Source organism: Hibiscus syriacus, unplaced genomic scaffold (assembly GCF_006381635.1).
Source record: "Hibiscus syriacus cultivar Baekdansim isolate YM2019G1 unplaced genomic scaffold, ASM638163v2 tig00110160_pilon, whole genome shotgun sequence".
Classification (NCBI taxonomy): domain Eukaryota; kingdom Viridiplantae; phylum Streptophyta; class Magnoliopsida; order Malvales; family Malvaceae; genus Hibiscus; species Hibiscus syriacus.
Window position 1 is genome coordinate 5,256,918 of NW_024062608.1, and position 5,848 is coordinate 5,262,765.

A 5,848-nucleotide genomic window follows, 5' to 3' on the forward strand; every position below is an offset into this window, starting at 1 on the left:
ATTTATGATTCACAAAACCAGTAATCATCATTCTTTGGCATTGCCCCATAAATTTACCTTCTAAACTCTGAAGCTTGCCGTGTTGCATTGAACTATCGAATAAAGATGAAGTAAACATCAGTATGGAGCCACCCGGTGCCCAGTTGCCTGAACGTTGAACGTTAAAATAATAACAATTGGCGTATTAAATTTCTTGAGCATTTTTTTTGAATGAACAAGAGAGTAACAAAAGAACGCTAATTCAGTATTCCATCTTCAGCGTGTAACAACGTCAAAACTTTCATTGGTGAAAAATTGTAAAATTGAAGACCATAAGGTGAAGTCCATGCAAGTTTTGCCATGCTATTTGCAGCCATGATTCCTTCACGAGCCATATGCACAAATTACAGCATTCGATCTCGTCGAATAAGATCTACAATGTGTGGAACGAAAGGGGAAGCCAACTCCATGTTCGTTCCTTGCTTTAGTAACGTCCAAGCATCCTTGCCATCCATTTCGAGAACAATAAATCTCTTATTCAAATGCCATGCCAAAGAAAGACTTTCTAGCACACCCCAGAGCTGTGCATCAAGTACCAAACACACCCCTATGACTTTTGTGAAGCCACCAATCCACATGCCCGCTGCATCACGAATAACCTTACAACAGGCTGTAAGACATGAAGTAGTTCTATGTGCACTATCCCGACCCGAGAGCTTCCAATGGATCTCACGACATATTCTCCCAAGTCCATTTTTTTTACCGAAAGAGCTAATTTCCGAGCTTTGCCAGCCTCCATTAGTAATCAACGACTATGTTGAATAATGCTTTTTGTATCCGAAGTTTCAGGTGCAAAAATCCTTTGGTTCCTTCTAATCCAAATGCTCCTTAGAATAGAGTATAGCAACAACAACAAAACCCTATTCCCATATGCAATGGGGTAAGGGGGAGGTAGGGTAGTAGGCTGCCCCCAATGCCAGGTTGAGAGCAGCTTCCGTGGGAGACCTCCGACAGTTAGAAAATTAAAAATAAAGATTTAGTTGTCACACCCCAAAATAGGGGGCTAGATTTAAAAAAATAAATAAATCCCAAGCTTGAATTTCAGTTAAGTCTGGGACCAAAGCAAAATTTATGTTAGTTCCAGACCCGTATCTAGAAATCTTAAAAGCTCAATGACCTATTGCATGATTTTTCCATTTTCTAAAATTAGGTCCCACAAAATCTATACCAAACCCTTTTTGGAAACCCCACTCTCTTTTTCATTTTTCATTTTTCTCTCTTTCCTCTTTTATCTTTCTTCTCCAAGCCACGTTCAAGCTCCGTTTTGTCACGTCCGTCACTCTGTTTTCAATATCGCCCCTGCCATTGTGTTCATATCGTCGTCCTGAGTCTGTCGGTACTAGTTTCTTTGCTTACGTCCTCGACGTGTCAGGGGGTGAGAGTGTTTAAATTCCGACAAAGCGTAATCGACCTCTCTGTTATTCAGTGTTTTGAACCAAACTTGATAAGTGACCTCGTTAGCTTTAAAATATGTTTAATTAATTTTACAAATTTTCTCGGCATTCGTAAGCCCCACACGAGCCCCCACGTGCCGTTTTCGCGCGTGGGGCTTATTCTTTCTCTGAAAGTCTTCTAGAAGTGGGTCAACCCGACCCGTTGATCCACCCGATCTAAACCCGTGTTTGACCCGTATGCCCGAACCCAATTCCCAAACCCGTGTTTGACCTGTCTGCCCGAACCCAATTCCTGAACCGGCCCGAGCTGAGTCGTGTCGTGTCGCGTTGTACCTAGCTGCCAGGGTTAATCACACCGTATTTGACCACCGTCATTTGATCGTGTTGTTTGACCGCTGTCGTTGACTTTGACTGGTGTTGACTTTAAAAAAAAAACCCCTCCATTTTGACTTTGTAAGATGTCTTGAGTTCGATTTCGTGGTCCGTTTCATCAAATTTTGATCCAAAAGCCCCAAATCGAGCCCATTAATAAAAAGAATGCTTAGTATTTTTAACATTTTTGCGTTTTATTTAGAATTTGATCTAGGATTATATTATCGTGAAGGTACTCGTGTTTCCCTAACAGAGGGCCGACTAGATCAGGTGCTTCCCGTCCGACTGACTAGCCTGACGCACATTCTTCGAGGGCTACCTGTAGGTTTTTCTAAATTACCTATTTAGGGGTTGTTATTTATTTCTATACTTATGACCTAGTTTTTTGATTCATAGGATGTAGCGTTATCGCTGATTGTAATAGGAAGATCCGTTAGTCAACTAATGTACCAGACTTCTCAAACTGGTTCAGGTGTGTTCCTATTGGTTTTATAGTACCGTTTTAAAATATCTGTCTGAATTGTTTTAAAATTCTAATGATATTTAATATTCAGACTGCATGTGATAACTCCGTAAAAGGCCACATTTTGGGACCTTTTAACTTAAGTTATTGAATGTCTAAAGGCTCATTTAGGACCATATAGATGCATTTAGAAGCATTTAGTTGCATGTGCTGGATTTCGGTTTGCCGTGGCATTTTACTTTTACAGCGGTGCTGCTTTATGGGAAAGGTATTTGTCTGACGATGTGTAGGTATTGAGAGCAAGGTAAAGAGGAAAGAAAATGCCGTGACATAAGGAGATTGCTGAGCAAAATGAATTTGCCAAGTTCAACCGGCATTTCGAAAGTGCTTATATTGCGAGAAGATATTTTTGAAGCCAGCTGTATCCGACTTTCCGTGATCTCTGCCCAAGAAATCTACCTCGAAGATCCGCCTGGAGGGTTCGGCGCTGCTACAGCTGATCCTGCTGACCACGCCGCCTGTTCTGTAGATCATGTCTGTCCTTGGGCGTCTGCAGTGGGATTATGCTGGGTACTCAACCAGCTACCTAGGCTGTAACATAGCCTGTCCTGCCCGACTCCCAAGCAACTTAACCATGGTTTTGGGGTTTTCTAGTAAAGTTAACACCAAATCCTATGATTAGTTTTCCCCTATAAATAGATGATAAAGCCACATTGTTGAATACTTTGGTTCCACCCAGATTTGAGCTTAAAAGTTAGAGAGAGAAGGTCTCATCTTTCTCCGTGACAAGCCTGCGGGAGTGGCGTTCTAGGCATCCGAGAGGAGCTAGTTTGTTGGGGGTAGTTCGTGGTGGCCGAGGGAAGCTCCGACAGTGTACGTCGAAGGATTTTTCTCCTTCCCTTAGTTCTTTGCTTTCATATTTTGTTATTTGGGTTGTAAGGAACGGATAATCTTGCTTTGTGCTTGCTTATTCCGAACCCCACCATGAACTAATCCTATTTGGTGGGAGTTCATTTTGGATGTTTAAGTTTTATTTCAATGAATAGTTGATTTTTCTATGCTATAATCTGTTTTGATTATGGAGTTTAATGCCTTAAGGTTGTAGGAGCTACGAGAGTAGCCATTCCTTAGGAGATTCTTAGGGTTCGAGAGAATACCTAGGTAACATATCCTTAGTGCTCGAGAGAAACTAGGGAGGAACTACATAAACAAGGGGTTCTAGGTAGTAACTAGGCCTAATCCACCTTAGAGATAAGGCTAGGATTTCATTCGACTAAAAGGAGTTACGCATGAAAGATAGGTTAGATGTTAATGCTGCCGCAAAAAAGGTATTGCCGAGACATATCCTGTTATCTGGACCAATAGGATCACTGCAGGGGTTTACGCGAATTGGTTTTGTCAGGGCATCTTTAATCTGTCGAGTCCCTTACTAGAGATAGCATAGGGAACATTAGTAGACTCTGTCGGGCAGACTAGGTATAGAAGAAAGACCATTCGGAGAAGTAGACTTAGATTTTCCTTAGTGACTCCAATCACTCACTTCCATAGTTGCTTGTCGTGTGAGAAAGCCAAAGTCCTATTAATCAAATCATATATTTACATTTTATTTTGCCTTGACATTTTCATTTGTTTGCATTAAACATAATCTATTTTGCCACGACATATCCATTTGCTACCACCGTACCACCATTCCATTTCCACAACATCCATCTCAATTTGCCACAACATTATCATTTGTACATATCATCACTAACTTTACTTAGGTGACAAAGTAAATCGCTTTGATAGAACTTATTCGACTTCCTCCAATCCCTGTGGAGATGATACTCACTTATCACTGTATTACTTGTTCGATTGTGTATACTTGCACACATATCCACACTCATTTTGTAGTACTCACAAGAGCGGACAACATGACATATGTTTACTACATGCTTTGACTTTTGATATCTGGTTTTTGTATATTTCTGACATGATCTCTGGTTACAGTATTTTGGTATATGATTATGGATTTTGACATGATTTAATGTTTTGTAAACTAAACTATTGTTTTTCACTATCTTTGGGTGGGTATGATTGGAGGAAGTGTTTCAGGCATAGTCTATGACTACTAAGACCTTACCGTAGACACCTCTACTTTGTGCACAGACTAAGACCTTACCGTAGGTCCTTATGCTATCAATATAAGGTCCTTATGGGCGTACATGTGAGTGTATGGTTTAGGTGAACCTACATATTTCGGTGTTCGGATGGGGGTAGTGAATCATGATTTATAAAGCATGGTTCATAAATAAAATTTTGCCAAAATATTTATCTGAATATTTGTATACACTGTTAGGAACACACTAAGCTTTTTAGCTCACTCTTTTAAATTTTAATTTTCATATACTATATGACAGTAGGTTAGCAGACTGGGTATTTGGAGGATCGACAGTTCTCCCTTTTGATTTCTTTATATTTCTACATGCCTCTTTTGATATATTTTGGTGACACGTGTTTTACTACTGTCTTGGTATATTGTATTACCAGTATTTTGTTTTTTTATGATGGTAACTTATTGTGTTTATCGTATGAATATTTTTTATGGTTACTCCGCGCTATATTGAATCATGGATTTTATTTGTTGAAGTAAATTTTAAATTTGAAAAGAAAATATGTATTTAATTTATGATCGCCTAGTTTTGGTCGTAACGACAAGGTCGGGTCTAAGAGTTACATTTAGTGGTATCAAAGCTTTCGGTTTTAAAAACTCAGACTGTGGATAAGCCTTACCTTATTTTTAAGCAACATTTTCTGACGTTTTCAAACAATATGTCACCATATTTTTGTAAAAACTTTCAAATATATATGAGATCTCCAATGCCTGTGTAACCTAGGATTAAATTCTTTCTATGGAGCCTAGCGGATCATTCTGATGAGTGCTCAAAGCCGTAGGGAAGGCCGTGGTTGATCGACTCAACCTTCTATTTCTATAGAGGACCTGTCATTAGCCTGAGATCCTTCTGCTTCGCACGTTCATTCGTCTGCTCCTCGTGAGGATCCGACTATGCCTGCAAGAGATATTATAATCTCCGAGCATGATTTTTTTGAGATGGAACAAAGTGCCTTTAATAGAGCTATTTTTCGCATATTTCAAAGAGCATCTAGAGCCCCTGTTAATATATCCGTTATGGATATATCTAAGTCGATAGTGGCTGCTGGAGTTGCTCTGTTTTACGACATTACTGGGGGAATTTCGACTGATGCCGAGTAATGGTTGGAGGATACCGAGAGGACCATGTATGAGATAGAGTTGGAGGCCTAAGTAGAAGTTGAAGGGAACATTAGCCTTGCTTAAGAAGAAAGGGATGAGATAATAGCACTCAATTTCTAGGAGTATTCTGGCGGATCAGTTAACTTGGGATATTTTCAAGGAACGTTTTAAGAGTCGCTACATCAGAGAAAGCTACTTACATGAGTGATGCCAGAAGCTTCAGAATCTGGTGTAAGGTGACATGTCTATTATGGATTATGAGATTGAGTTCATCAAACTGAGTCGTTATGCTCATGGGTTAGTAGACACCGAGTTGGATCGGTGCTT